Consider the following 16,376-nt stretch of genomic DNA (forward strand, 5'->3'; position numbering starts at 1 on the left):
AATTCAGCTCCCTTTGATAGATAGAAAAGTAGATTAAGATTCTTTTGGGCCCGGACAGATAGCACAGCGGCGTTTGCCTTGCAAGCAGCCGATCCAGGACCAAAGGTAGTTGGTTCGAATCCCAGTGTCCCATATGGTCCCCCGTGCCTGCCAGGAGCTATTTCTGAGCAGACAGCCAGGAGTAACCCCTGAGCACCGCCGGGTGTGACCCAAAAACCAAAAACCAAAAAAAAAAAAAAAAAAGATTCTTAATTTTAGCTGTAATGATAAAAGACCCCCATAGTACCTAACCATCTCTTTAAAATTGTACTTAACTATTACTTATCATGCAGTGTGTTGTAGTACATAAACTAGAAGTCTCCATTTAGAGAGTTAAAAGTGATTTCTGTGCATGGGAAAAATGCTAGAGCTCTTCTTGCCCAGAAGTCAGCCCCCAGGAGTTTTGTAAAAGCAAAGCTGCCCTTCAAACTTGTGCCAGGTATATGGCACTGAGAAAATAAAAAAAAAAAAACATGGCAAGCTGTTCCTGCACACCAGGCCCATAGTGACCTCCTGGCCACTCATGCTGCCCAGGCCCCCAGTACTGAGGTACCTGGACTGAGCGCCTCGTCTCTCCTTTAGCTCTTCACAGCACATTTCCAGTAATGCAGGGCGTGGGGGTAGCTCCATCACCATTCTATTCTCACTCTCAGGCTGCATCTATGCTTTGCTTAATTTCTTATTGATTCTCTAGATGTTGAAGAACCACTTTTTATTCTTTCTTAAAGATTATGTTATGTTCTATTTAAATGTGCTTGCTAGTTATGTTCTGCTTGCCTGGTTTCTTGGAACCAGAAAGCAAATATATTAGGGAGAAGTCAGTGATGGTTATTTTAGTTCAAATTTTCAGCATTTTTCCCAAGCTGACCCTATGTGTCTTTTGAGGGAGGAATAGGCTTCTTTGGTTGTTCTGCAATTATTTAAACACAGCATGTCTCACAATCCTTTTCATCCGTTGAACTGTCTATGGTCTCGGTACAAACGTGGGGTGCCTTTGTCATTGCACAGGTTAAAACTTATGGTTCCATCATGGGCAGGAGTTCCAGCCAGAGTCCTTGAACCCGCCCACAATTAATGCAGCTCTGGGGGCAAGACCAGATGCTCTCCATTCGGAGTTCACCTTAGCACTATTGCCAATAACAAAGAATCAGTCTATTCTTTAAATAGGATGATGATCTCTCTCTTGTGGAGCCAGGATATTGAGAACAATTTATCTTAGAAAATGACACTGATTGGTGTTATAAAACCCAACAGAGGTAATTGTCTCCAACATTAACCTCTCTGGGCCTCAGTTTTCTCATCTGTAAAATGAGGAATCATACTGGGTGACCTCAAGTCATAAAATTCTGCTGATCTAATTGATTCCCTGACAGCTCCTGAGGGAACGATCAAAGCAAATTAGAGGGAATATAGCTGTATATTCAAAGTAAAAGAGTAGAGAGAAGCAGAGAGAAAGAGAAACCGCTCCCTGTTGTTTGGAGAAAAGCCATCATGGAGTCCCACATTCATTTCTTTCTCTCTTTCATTCTTCTCCTGCCAGCAGGCACCATGGGGTAAGGAAAGCAAGTGATCAGAGTGGGCTAGAGGTATAAATGCTCTCCAAGCAAGTGGCAATTAGACCAAGGGGCCTAGAGAAAGAGAAGATTTTGCTAAATCGAGATGAGGGTAGAATGCCATTCCCAGCAGGGAGGGACAAACACTGTTATTTGTTTCTGATATGAGGAACCAGTCTCATTACTTTATATGTATACCTCACTCATTCATCATGGGAAAAATATTTACTGAATGCCAACTTTATGCCAGGCATCCCATTAGCCACTGGGGATATGGCAATATGAAGCTTATAATCTAGCAAGAGAAACAGAAATTAGACAAATGGTTATTAAAATAACTAAATAATTACAATTGTGCTAACTGCTAAGGAGGAAAATTATAGGGTGCCAGGAGAGGGGGTGTACCTGATATAGAGGCGTGTCAGGGAAGACCCAGAGAGGGGATGGATGGGTAGAAATTACTCAGAGAAATGTGAGTCTTCAGGAGTCAGAGAGAGACTGAGAAAGGGTAGAACTACTAGTCCCTAAGCTTGCAGGTGCAAAGGCCCTGTGGGGAAGAAAGATGGCTCAATGCCACTGAGGAATGAAGCCTCAGGGGTAAGAGAGTTTCTTTGGAGCCAGGTTGTGGTGGATACAGAGTTTGATCTGACTCAAGGGTTAAGCACTCCTTGACATCAGTCTCCCAGAACGGGAAGTGAACTCCCTGAGTCCCTAGGAACACAGCCTCTGGGATCCTTACAAAAGGAGAATTCTATCAGGGTCTATCTGCTACCCCATAAAGTTAATTCCTTTTGAAGACCCACTGTCTTTCACCCCAGGCCTATGTCAATTCCAAAGCAGCAACATGCATTCAATGCCCAGACCAACAGAGTGCTCTAGTTCCAGCTTCTCAGCCCCCACTTCAAGGCATTTGTCACATTGCCTCCTGTATTTATTTCTGTAATTATCTCCTCCCATTAAAGTAACAACAAAACACCGTGATTTGCTTATCAGATTGGCAAAATATCAGAAAGGTAAAATATTGCAACCTGGTAAGAACTCAGGAATAGAGCACTGTCCAAGCCTTTTACTTATCAGGGTAAATGGAGAGAGTGTTTGAAGTCAGAATAGGGCCAGAAAGAGAATGAGAGCGATCCCCTGAGTATAATCTCCCTTCACCCTGTGCCCCATCCCCAGGACCTCAATGTGTGGCCTTCTTAGACCCTGAGCATCATACCATCAAAATGAGCCTTACCAGGTTAAGACCTCTAACACTACTTGGTATGGGTACCTATTTTCTTTTAACCTTTTAAATGTTTCTTTTAACCAGTTTCTTTTAACCTTTAAAATGTTGATTATGACCAGTAGTGAAAAGGTGAACCATTTTTTAATATTGTTGTGGTAACTGGGTAGTCACCTAGAAACAAATAAAGTGCTGCATCTCGTACCTTATATCTGGAGAAAATCTCCATGAATCAAAGACTTATTATTAGAAATGAAACCATAAAAATACTAAAAGAAACCATGAAGACAATTTGCATACATTAATCATGACATGAAACTCAAAGCTATAATGGAACAGACTGATAAATTCTGCTCTAACTCACTTTTCTTTTCTTATTGGCATGATAGAAACATCCATGTGTAAACTTTTTAAAAGATAAAAATTGAAGCTGTAATTTGCCACAAAGTATTGATTTTTCTAATACAAAGAGAAAATCTACATATTGGTAATAAAAAAAGGAAAATGCTCAAGGAACATGAACAAAGTATTTATGATGAGAAAAATCTACAATAATGTGCCAGAGAGGGAGGGCTGGAGGGTACGTAGAAGATCTGGATTAGATCTCAAGCACTGCATGTTGCCTCCAAGCACTAGCACCATGAGAAGTGACCCCCCCCCAGCAAAGAAACAGGCCCTGGAAGCATATGTCTTCCTGGGTTCCATCCCTGGAACAATTTCTCCTGTCCTGCCTCTGTACTGCCAAGTATAATACCCAGAAAAAATTAACCAACAGACAAAACTCTTTGGGGGGGGGGCAGGGTGGGCACGGCCAGTGACGTTCAAGGATACTCCAGGTTATGCGCTCAGAAATCACTCCTGGCTTGGGGGAACCCTATGGGACACCAGGGGATGGAGCCGAGGTCCTTCCTGGATCAGCTACTTGAAAGGCAAACACCCTACTGCTGTGCCACCGCTCTGGCCTCTCCATTTATTTATTTATTTAGTTAGTTAGTTAGTAATGTATTTACTTATTTATTTATTTATTGGGTTTGGGGCCACACCCAGTGACATCCAATGGTTACTCTGGGCTTTGTGCTCAGAAATCACTCCTGCCTCAGGGGACCATATGGGATGCTGGGAGATAGAACTGTGGTCCATCCTGGGTCAGTCACATGCAAGGCAAATGCCCTACTGCTACGCCATCGCTCTGGCCCCAGACAAAACTCTTAAACATACAGAAAGGTATTAAGCCTCACTCTAGGACTGCAATGTCAATCAGCCACACTGTGATTTGATGAGGGGCATGGTGTTCAAGGACAAGTCTGATCACACTTCTCTTGACCCTCATCTCATCTCAATTCCTTTACCAAGAGGATCTTCTATCATGAAAGCCACGAGAATCATGTTGTCTAAAAGTTTCTGTTGATGACGGAGCAGAATGAGACCCAGAGACATTCAACAGTTGCCCATAGGCAGCTGAGGGTGGCCGAACAGAATTCTCTTGGAGGATTCATCCTTTGAAGGAGCTCAATCTTAGTTCTTCTATGATAACTTTCCATCTTATATTCAGCTCCCAGTTTTCTCAGAGCTTAAAAGCATGATTGAGCTTATTCCACACAATTTAGCATTTGATAATCCAGTGTTCAGAATTCTTCATTGCTTCCTGTGTGCAACTTTGGTTTTCCCTACCAGGCTGTGAGCTTCTTGAGGATTGAGAATTATGTTTTGACTAATTTACTGGTTCATTTCAACATGCTCAATAATTCCATACGTTTAACCTTACAAATTATGCAACTGTAGTTTTACTCAGTAATGTCTATGATTAGGAAATTCTACAGGTTTCTCAGGGCTCTACTCTCACTCCTTTCTCATTTCTTTTGTTTATCCTAAGTGATCTCAGCCACACACATAGAGCTATATCACTGACCTTCCCCAACACCCCAGACTTGTTTATCCAGCTATTAAGTGGACACCTATTGTACACACCCAGTACTCACTGCCTTATCCTCTGTGGACCTCCTCCATTCTCAGCTCTCTGTACAAATGACACTGCACTCTCCTGCCCTCAGAGCCAGAGAGTGAGGAAACACTCTGAGCCCTGCCATCTCCATCTCCCTCTCTTCCACTCCCCATCCAGTACCTCCTACCTCCAATTTTCTACTTTCCTCGATGGCTTCTTGGCTTACATTCTCAAGCCTAGACTCCACTGTCCTGTGAGTTTATACAAGTCCATCTCGCAGTGGGCAGATGTGCCCACTGGTAAACTGGACTGGATAGACCCTTTCTATAATGCCAGTCCCTACTCTTTTCCCTTGGGGAAAGGGGTAAGACCAATCTGTTCTCTGACTTTTCTCCCTCCCTAAATTCTGATCCTTCCTAGGAATTACTGTAGGTTCTCTAGTCCCTGAGAGAGAAACTGACTAAAAAATAATCCTGCCCAACCAGCAGAATATTTACCAATCTCTGAAAGGGCATTATTATTGATAAGAAAGGGCTATCTGACCTTGAGATAAGCATAATAAAGAAAACAATGACATCAGTTAGAAAGTATTTGTTCGGGCTTTCAGATCATGACTTTGATGTATGAGAAAGACACCTCTGGGTTCCTCCAGGATCTAAACTGGTTGAGACATACCTTTGCTGAGAGTGAGAACTTGCAGGTCTGTTATAGGAGTGGCTGAGAGTGCCTGCTGACCTGGGACAATGCAGATTGACACTCTATGACTCTGTGTGCGTGTTTGTATGGTGTGCGTGTTTGTATGGTGTGTGTGTGTGTGTGGTGTGTCTGTGTGTCTGTGTGTGTGTGGTGTGTCTGTGTGTGTCTGTGTGTGTGGTGTGTCTGTGTGTGTGTGTCTGTGTGTGTGTGGTTTCACAGCAGTTTTCAAAATTACTGCCATGAACTCAATCCATTGATTCATCTATACTACCCCAAAAAAACAAAGATTTTTAATATATTCTTTAATCTCCAAAAGTAGGTCCCAATCTCAGAAACAGGCACAGAATTTTTAAAACAAGTTCCCAGCTGGAGTTGTTGTTGTTGGTCCCTCCCTGAACTGCTACAAAATCCATGGCAGAACCTTCTCTCCCCTGTTGCTCAGTGCCCATCACATTGGTGCATACAAAAAATTAAGATGGGTAAGTCATGTCTTGGGCCCATCCCATAAAGTATCTCTTTCTCTTATGCTTTTAGATGAGCATAGAAACCACTAAAATAGGTCTTTTGCTTTCTCTTAGTCTCACAAGATCCTAGCTATTCTGATTGGTTTCCTTTCTGCCCCGGTTTTTTAAAGTGAAGAATTGAGTATCTACCATTAGTGACAGAACAGTAAAAGTGGGACCAAGTCCCTCCCTCATTGCTATAGGTTTTATATTCCAATCTAAGGGGCCAGAGGCTGGCAAACAAATATGGAAATTATACTGTGTGACCGTGATAGACTCTAGAGGGAGTGACAGTAGGCAGTGGGGTTGTCAGGAAAGAAATTCTTCAGAAAAGAGGTCAGAGAGCACTAAGAGGATGCTGTATAGGGTAAATGTGCTTGACACTTTCCAAATATTGAGACGGCCTGGCTGCCTAGCTGCCTATGCATAAGTGTCTCTACTCTCCTGGTTTGGGGTAAGGTCTGATCTGTTCCTCTGTGGCCAGATGGACCCCACTCTGTGAACAGCTAATGACCTGGGACACGTTCCTGAGCTTCAACTCCTCATGGATCAAAGGCTCTTTACCTAGCAATGTGTCCTGAGGATGGAAAGATCTCGCAAGGAACTCAACTAGGCGTGCCTGCCCCTGACTTCCCCTCACTAAGCACCAATTACCATGATTATTAGCATCATTAGGGGCATGATCCTTGTTAGGGAATGTCTGGATCCACCTGCTGATACATCAGCTTGGAACTTGCTTCTTCTCTTTAGGATAGATTTGGTCAGCAGAGCAGAGTCTCTATCTCCAGCTACCCTGCTTCTTTCTACCCCACCCAAGCATCCAGGGTTTTCTCCACGTAGCCTTCTGTCCTGGCTCCCTTGTGTCCACTAGGCCATCCTTACACCCTTGTCAGCCCCCAGCTCAGACCACCAACCACCAGAAAACAGAATGGATGCACCTCACCTGCCTCGGTGACACAAAATAGCCTATCTTGGGGCACAAGCAGACGTTTGGGGATCTGTTGTGTTGCCACTATGGCCCCTGGGACCATGGGAATGCTCCCGACACTGCCCAATCAGGAGACACCCAAGGATTCACTTCCTGATTGTCCCCCTCTCCAATTTAGAGATGGATGACTCATGAGCAAATTCTCAGAGCATGCAAGAGACCAAAGAATCTACAGAGCAGTGGACCCCACCGGCTGGAAGGGAGGCCTACTGCCGACCAGCTGATCCCCCTGGGTAAGACTGTAGATTAAGCCCTGAAGAGAGTAGATATTAGACAAGCTAGAGGGCTAATTAAAATGTAAAATGTGGTCTGTGGGGCATAAATTCCTACAAGCCCAGCGGGATCTGCCATTTAGTACACCAGCCAACCAAGACAGAGATGAGCACAATCGCTCCAGGGGGCTGCAAGTACCAGCTCACCACCTAGCAGGAGGGTGGGGGGCTGCTGATGCAATAGGCTGGGTGCTGACTTAGAATATGTACTGTTTTCTTGAATTGGCCACCCACTCCCAGGGGCATAAGGACATGGGATGGGGCTGAAAAGTGCAGAAAAGGAAATAACTAGCATATGGAAAACTCATTGTTGCTCAATATAGTTCTCTATTAAATGTGGATGCTGATAAAAACACAAGCAACTCTGTATTGAGATGCAGTCCTAAACAGAATAACTCAGCTTGCTGGAAAGAACAGCAAAAAGAGGATGGGTTGAGTAAACTTTTATCTTCTGCCTAGTCCTCAGCCTGGGACTGCCAAGCTAGATCCTGCCTAGCCGAGGAGAGCTGCTCACAGGTATGGAAGGTCCCCTTATCATATTTCCTCCCCTGCATAGCAACTCTCAGGACCTACTTCACCAGGTCATGGGAGCTGGAATGATATGTAGGTACTTAAGACTTAAAAGAGGTAGCCTCAGTTTACCTTACCATCTGCTCTGAGCATTTGGAGATGAACCAATTTTGGGATATGAGCTCAAAATGCTCTGAACCATTTTTGAGTGCCTACATTTTTAGCACATCTGCAAATTCCTGACCTCTTTCGGATAAATAGTGAATTGTGATTTTTCAAGATCATGGTTCTGCCCTACCAGACTAAAAGACAATGAATTATACCTAAGTCCAGTGGCCAAACAGATAAACTACAAGGCCAAGAGCCAGGGGTCCTCAAACTTTTTAAACAGGGGGTCAGTTCACTGTCCCTCAGACCATTGGAGGGTCTGACTACAGTAAAAACAAAACTTATGAACGAATTCTTATGCACACTGCATATACCTTATTTTGCAATGAAGAAACAAAACAGATACAAACACAATATGTAGCCCTTGGGCCATAGTTTGAGGGCCACTGACTAGCCAATATGCAATCACCCTTGCATTTTCTGCAAACACTCTTGTCCTTAATAAATAACACAAAGACTTAGTTTTCCCATTAAGATAAACACATACAAATGAGTTTCTTTTCCATTTATTTTACAGTCAACCTATTTCCAGCTCTGAGTCTGAATATCTCTAGTACTCAATATTCTCAGTCTTGAAAATGCTAAAGAACCTGGAAACCATGACCAACACAAGGACCCACCATCACTACTCCTGTATAAGAGTCAAGCAATGACCTCTTGGGACAGCTCCAATGAGGGATCGGCCTTCCAGAGACCCATGCTCTGCCAACCATTTTTCTTGAAAGTCGGCTTTCTTACAGAATCTGGGTGACCCACAGCTTAGCTTGATCTGTCCGTTAATTATCTCTACTAGTCGTCTCTGTGTATTAGCACCTTTGGATGGGAACCTGCATGTGCACATGTCATGTGGGAACGTGTGTGCATAGTTGCATGTGTTTGGGGGGGTGTTAGCTATGGCCCGGGCAGGTTCTATCTACCCACTCATCCGATGTGAGAAGAACCATGGTATGCTCTGTCCTCTGCTCCTGCCCAGGACAACTTTGATGCCAATAGCTCAGGTTCCCACCATGAGGACTGTGGTAATTTCATTAGAAGAGGGCAGGCTAGCCAGGCCTGGAGCCCAGATGCTGCCTGTCTCAGCTAGCTGGCACATTTCAGAGGCCTGGTTGCGCTGGCCTGCCAGGAAAAGCACTGCAGGCTTGTGCCTCAGGAGGGGGCTCCTTCTCCAAGAGCCCAGGACTCTGTCCTATCTAACAGCCGCGCCCTCGGTACCAGGCCCAGCCTGGAGGCCTGGAGTGGGGTCCTCAGCCGCCGTGACAGCTGCTGCTGCTGCTGTCGTTGACACTGCAACAGTGACAAATTCATCCTCCTGACAATTCACAGGGAGTTGGGGATTAAAACACTGTTTCTTTCTGTCTCTGTTAAGATTGAAAACACCCCCAGCTGAGGCATTTAAAGGAAGTATAATGGACCCCTAGCCCTTGGGTCTCCCCTCCCCCTCTCCTTCCCTTTTCCTTTTCCCAAACCCATCCCCCACCCCACCAGCCAGCCCACTGTCAAGGAGGCCCAGAAACTGAGAAAGAGAAAAGGAGGGGGCTGGTGCTTGGCTGGTCTCTATGGCAACAGCGGCAGGGCATTCAGCTGTCATTATCCCAGCGCCTCACACATGTGATTATCTTAAGCTGTCGATTGAATGTGGTCCTCTCTGCTGCCCAACACGGCCTTGTTCGACAAGGCAGGGGCGGGAGCCCAGGGCCCCAGGCCCCAGCTGTTAGTCATGCTCTGTCCTTCAGGGCTCCATGAAGAGGAGCCCAGAGATCTAGGAAGAAGCTTCTGACATTTTCCATCCTTCCACTTGGAGAGATTTTTTGCTCAGGAAGCACTGCTGGGCCACCCCACACTGTGGGCACAGAGCTCTGTGAGTGCCAATGGGCCAACAGTGCCTTCCTGGATACACAGGACAAGCCCAGGGGGAACAGGAGACAGCTCTGCTGGGGTGGTACTTGGCAGCTTCCCCCCAATTCTCAGGGGAAAGGAAAATGCCCAGTCAAGGAGGGCACTGCAGAAGAATCAAATAGGAAGAGGCCTCTCTTCTCTCTCCCTCAGAGGGTGGCAATATGGCCACCGAGGAGGCTCTGCTCCAGGGGACAGCTTCCTCCTCCCACAGCATATGCTGGATCTTTATGCAGGAAGCAGGGCTGACCCTTTTTTTTCCCTCTGGAAATTTGCTTCACATGATCTCTAGGCCTGGCTTCCTGGACTCAAGATCCAGAATCCCCTCACAGCCAGGCACTCCAGGGGCCACTGTCCCCTGGGACTTATATCTGAATTGTTCTGAGTACTCCAAAATCCGTTTGCCTCTGGTCTGTCCTCGGAATGACCAGCCATCATACAAGTGTCCCACCACCTGAAGCACAGCACATCAGGGTCAACTCTTCTGTTGACTGAACATTTATGCATGAGCCAGGGCAAGCTAGGCTTGTTCTGAGAGCTCTAAGCATGGGAGAGGTTGGAACTTGGTCTAATAGCCTTTCTGTTCGTGGGATATGCTGAACAAGCCCAGCTAAGTTGGGAAGAATACGAGAGACGGAGTGTGTGTGAGAGGAGGGTGTGTCTGATTGGGAACCCCTAACTCTATTGGCAGAGAAGCACATCAATTTGAGGAGGGGGCTGCTTCTCCAGAACTGAGGGTAAAGGGAAACTCTGAGGCCCCTCCTGGCTCTCCCTTGAAAGAAGCCCCACTTTCAGAACATCCTTGTAGACTGGGGAGTGATCCACCCCACAGCATCTCATTGTCTATCTCCACCTGGAGCATGTACTCCTCCAGACCCCGGGATGGCACTCAGCAACCACACCTGCACCTGCTTCTCTGAACCCAGGCCTGTCCCTAGAGAGCCTGCTTTCAGCGCCAACTCAAGTCATGCTTACCTTGTAGAAAAGTGGGAAGCATTGCATCTCCTCACCCTTTTTCTGATTTCTAACTATATGCAAAATCTGCAGTCGCTTCTTCACAGTTACTTTGGAGCAGAGCTCCAAAGGTTTGGGTCCAGTCAGAGTCCTAAGTGGTAATGTGACTTTGGACAATTGCTCTGTTCTGTGGAATGAGAGGAATTTTCTCCTATGTCCCCACTTCAGGGTCCGGGAAGAGCCTAGTGAGGTCAGACCAGTCCTGATCTATGCCTGGAATTAAGTACCAGTGACATCAGTGGTGGTTATCATTCTTATTTATAACACCATATATATAACAAAGAATACCTCCCTTCCTCATGTTCTCCACGCAAGACCCAACACCCAACAAATGCCAGCTGTTAACCTTGCAACCCAGGGACTCCTCAGTCAGTTCCTATCTGCCCTTGCAAGTGAAGTCTTTCAAGCAAAAATCACTGAAGTCAGGGCAAGTAAGACTTACTGGGCTTTCAGATTTACAAAGGAGACAGACACAATTGAATCCTGCCAAGTGCTACGCAGACCACATCTTACATTCCTGTGTTCTAGTGGCAGGAAGTAAACTCAGAGAAGAACTCAGAGGACAATAGGAAGAGCAGAACATCAAATTACAAACTTGGGGCTGGCTCAGCTATACAACTAGAAGTCTTGGGTTTTAAGCCAAACTCCTCTGAGACATCTGATCATGAGGAGATGGGAGAACTCCCAAGGCAGTTCCCCAGAGCTCAATCATCAGGGCCAACCTGGATGCCCTCTTCTCCATGAATCCACATTTTTAGCCCTTTTTTTCTTGTCCTCCATAGGTTTAAACTCTGCCTCCCCTTCTTTCTGAGACTTGTCTCTATTGTAATAGACTTCTTTTCTTCACCAACGCAACTGGAATGGTAAGCTGTGCGTTCAGTATGTCAGAAGGAACCCTGCTAAGCCTCAGGGCCCAGTCATGTGGCTTGAGCCCTTTCTCCCACTCATGCACATGAAAGGAGCTTCCCAGGACAGGACCAGCTGTGAGTCTGGGCGGTGCAAGGCCAAGGCAGGTGACTCTGTAAACCGGAAGTGCTCCTGCTCTGCAGAAGAGCCTGTAGGCCACTTCTCAGGGCAACAACACAAAGCTGCAGCAAAGTGCCTCCACAAGCAAGCTAGTCCCTGTCTCTTGTGTCCTCCACCTCCTTTCCCCCACACAGCCCTATCTGATGAAGAAATTAATTAGTATTTACTTAACACCAGTCACTGCTAATAGCTAGTTCAGCTCCCTGTTAAAGGCTCGTGCAGCCACAAGAAAAAGAACTGCAGTAGAAGAACCTTGGAGAGGGAGCCGAAAAGAGCTGACCACCCACCTCTCCCACCAGGGCTACCGTCGTCCCACAGATAGGGGCCAACTGTCAGGAGCAACCACCTCCCACAGGGTGGTGCCTCAGTCTGTCAGAGTTTAACTCCTCCTGCCTCTGTCTATCACAGTCTCTGTCAGGGACTGATTCTAAGCTTCCATTCCTAAAAGACGCATATTATATTAAAAAAAGGTTTTAAGTGCCTCTGGGTGTTTTGTTCCTCATTGCTTCATAAAAGTGACATTAATAGCCAGGGAAGAGCACTGCTGAGTGCAATTACAGAGGAGGTTTCAGGTATGAAAGCTGTTTTGAGCCTGCTAATGTTTCCTAATTACAGGCCTTTTGGTAGCAGGAGAAAAGATAAAGATTGGGTGGGAGGCCCAGGGGAGCCCTGACTTCTTGGGGTGGTTTACCTGAAGTCCTCCAAGGAGGGGTGCGAAGGTCAGATGGGCAGGAGGCCAGAAGCCACCAGTAAGGACCAGCCTCTCCTAGTAGAATGGAGGCATTTCTGTGTCCCACCCTCAGCCTTGTCCTGTGACAAAATAAGTCCTGCTCAGAGCCAGTGCTCTCGAGCCACCATTGAGCCTGGACTCCCCTTAGGAACATTCTCTGGAGACCTGAGCCCTGTGTAGACTGGAGTTTCTGGCAGCAGCCTCAGGAGGGGATGAGTCAATGATGGTACTTTGTAGCCATGTCCATATAGGTGACAAGCAGTGATGTCACAGTGAGGGCAGAGAATTCAGGAGCAGTGAGGATAGAGATGCAAAGATGGGAGGTGCAGTGTGGAGAGATCCAAGCAGCCAATAGAATCTGAGGCATCGAATGTTGAGAGGGAACTTTGCAATGCTAGAGACCCCCACTCTCTGAGCTGCACTGGAGCACAGAGGAATCTGCAGGACTACTCAGAATCCAGTCCTCACCCTTAGCCAGATATTCTGAAATGTTATAGTCGGGGAACATTTCAGAAGAATTTGGGATAGGGAACACGGTTTCCAGGGCACCATGAGGGTCCCCAAGACGTCTTCCTCCAATAAAAGAAACTTAATGTCCCCCCAAATCCTTGCCTTCTGTTTCTTCATAACAATTAGTTAACATGTGGCTTTCTCTCTCTGCTCACTAAGAGGCCTCTCATTCAAGTTAAATAGAAAAGCTTTAAATTCAAGCTGCAATTAGATTCTAGAACAGATCTCTTCATGTGGGCATAAATACTTTGTGTTCCTGACATGCAATATTGTGACTCTCTTTCCAGACGTATCAAGGAAGCCACTGTGGGCAAGTGTGGGTGGAGTCACTGTCATACCTATCTCTGGCAGGTTTTAGAATGGAAGAGAAGATACCCAAGAACTACATTCTGGGGAGCTGGGCACCTTGGAAATAATGATGCCTCTTCTGGACAAGGCCAACCCAGAGCCTGGAAAAGCCAAGCTTTCTAGACCATGTCCACCTACCTTTAGTTCCCAATTGAGCTGACCTGACCACGGAGGCCAACAAAAGCTTTGGTCCCTGTCTGATGTGGGAACAACCCCTCTCCTCCTCTTGGATCAGGAAGAAATGAACACTCTCTTTTGGCTTCTCTAATGTTTATCTGGGTTTTATCCCCACATCTCCTTCCTGCACTGTCCTGCTGGCCTGGGAAGTTCAGGATCATTCTCTTGGCCTCGCTTCTATATTGGTAGGCAGTTCCTGCAAACCAGAACTTCTCCTCACTGTCCAGATCATGTTCTCACACAGGCCTAGCTCAGCCCATGCATGTCACACTTATTTAGGGAAGCAGTAGCCACAGGGTCTCAACAACTCTGCCTTGAACCTTCATACATGCCAAAAATTTTGCCAATGCTCTCTGTGACATTGAGTTCAAAATTCCTCACACTTCTTAAGATCTTTCAATAATCTGGCTCATCAGCTCTGAATCCAGTCTCCCCCACCACAGTGACAAGATGGGGAACTACAAAGATTACCAGTTGTTATCCTTCTGCCACCAAATCAAAACATGCCACCAACACCTCTATATCTGCTTGAGGCACCCAAACTCCCCAAGGGCAAATGAGCCTCCAGCCTTTCTACCCCCACTGTTCCTCCATGTCCATGTAAATATCCACCAATCATATCAAACCCAGGGGAATGGCCCAACACTGGCTCCTTCTGTCCCCTCCTCCTCCCTGATATGTCCTTTACCATCTGTGATAGGCCTCCTCTTACCCCCACTCCGTTTCTTCTCAGTCCTCTCAGCTGGTAATTATTCTTCTGATGCTCATGTCCAGGTGACTGGCCCAAAACTGTCCCATCCCTACTGTCACATCTCTGAAAGGGACCTATGTGCTCTATTGCCTACAAGAGAGGTGCTGAGATGCCCTGCCTAAGGGTGCCCTGGAGCCTGCCACCTCGGCAGCTTGGTGCTCCATTTAGCCTCTTCCCACACCAACCTGCTGCTCCTCCTCTGTTCCTACACACACACACACAAGGGCATCACCAGCCACCCAATTGCCCAGTTCATATTATTTCAGTAATGAACTGGGAACCATGTCTGAGGGAGAACAATGATGACCAAGTATATTGAATGAACACAAGGATGGGATCAGTCCAGTGCCAAGAGCTCAATGTGTAAACTGGGCACCTGTTCAGAGGAGATGAACAAGGCTGCCAGGCCCAAGATGATCTGAGAAGTGGTCTCCAATGTGGACAGTGACACAGTGACAGTGCCCTGATCATGGTTGAGCTCCCCAGGTCTAGGATTGGTGCATGACTGTCCCCATGTGCCAAGGAGACATGTAACCATGTGTCTCCACCTCAGCCCCAAATGTTTATCTCACATCTGTGAGTGTCCAGGGCCTGTGGTGGCTGCAAGGGGAAGCAGGGAAGAGGCACTTCGTTGGGAGTCACTGATGTGTTTACAAAAGCAGCCATACTATCTAGGACGAGTCCAGAGAGGGAAGAGCAGGGGCTGGAGCTAAAACTGGCTTTCATTTTTCCAATTTTTATTGAAGAATAATTTAAAAGACTGGCTTTTAAGTACACATCATTATCAGCATCTATATAAACTATATTATATTATTATGTTCACTCCCAGAAATTTAATTTTCATGGGCCCAGAGAGATGGCACAAATGGCTGGAGCACATACTTTTTTTTGTTTTGTTTTGTTTTGTTTTGTTTTTTGGGCCACACCCGGCGGTGCTCAGGAGTTACTCCTGGCTGTCTGCTCAGAAACAGCTCCTGGCAGGCACGGGGGACCATATGGGACGCCGGGATTTGAACGAACCACCTTTGGTCCTGGATCGGCTGCTTGCAAGGCAAACGCCGCTGTGCTATCTCTCCGGGCCCTGGAGCACCTACTTTGTAGGATTGATCCCCAGCACCACATGGTTTTCTCAGCACCACTGGGAATGACCCCAAGCACTGTGGGGTATGGCTACCAACTCCCAAAGAAAATGAAGTAAAATGCTTCATTTCTACCCGTTCTATACAATAGATCCTTTCACAAGCTGTGCTCAGCTCTTCCCCTCACTCACTACATATCACTCTTGATTCTTGCTTTCAACCAGGCCAGGGTACCAATCTTACTCTCCAGCTACCCACTGTAAACTGGACCAACCCTGAAGCTACTCAGGGCATGAGGCCCACTCAGTCTCAATCCAACTTGCATGAAATCAGTAGGAGAGGAGGGCCAGGTAGAGGTCTTACCAGCTGGGGTATCTAAAAGGGTACCTACATCTTACTGGGATCTTAACATCCAAAAGGAAAGGAAACAGGAAGTCTCTAGAAGACAGGTGGTATGGACACATTTAAGGGAATCATTTACCATCAATCATGCTGCCACCCTGTGAAAATATACAAGCCGTCAAACAATAACCTAATTTGTAAGGCTGGCAAGTTCTCAGTCCCCAGGCAAGCTGGGGGAGCTGCCGCCTCATCAGCTTTTCATTGAGTGCCCAGTAGGCGTGGGAAGTCCCACATCCAGCAATGTTTGGACAGTGGCCAAGGGTGTGACTGAAGCTCTGGGAAGGCCCCACTCACTCTTCCTCTGCCTGCCCTCCTGCCGCAGGGCTGAGAGGAATGCATGTGAATTGGAGGCCACGCCATTGGCCCACAGCACAACAGGCACCTGAGGATGGGTCAGGTGCAGTCCAGCACTTGACCGTGGACTAGAGATTATCAAAGGCAAGAAAGCAGAGAGGAGACACAGGCCAGCAAGGAAGATGAACACCCAGCTGCCCAGCTATCTTCAGTCCCTGGCTGGTTGCCCACTCGTACCCCATGCCTTTGCCTTTTTCTT

The 16,376-nt window shown here is 46.7% G+C and overlaps 1 protein-coding gene across 1 annotated transcript in view; it reads right to left on the bottom strand.

Moving 5' to 3' along the window:
* Window positions 1-16,376, bottom strand: part of EPHB1 (EPH receptor B1) — a 411,882-nt gene that overhangs the window by 292,984 nt on the left and 102,522 nt on the right. The gene's annotated exons all lie outside the window — the stretch shown is intronic.

This window comes from Suncus etruscus, chromosome 6, assembly GCF_024139225.1.
Source record: "Suncus etruscus isolate mSunEtr1 chromosome 6, mSunEtr1.pri.cur, whole genome shotgun sequence".
Lineage (NCBI taxonomy): Eukaryota > Metazoa > Chordata > Mammalia > Eulipotyphla > Soricidae > Suncus > Suncus etruscus.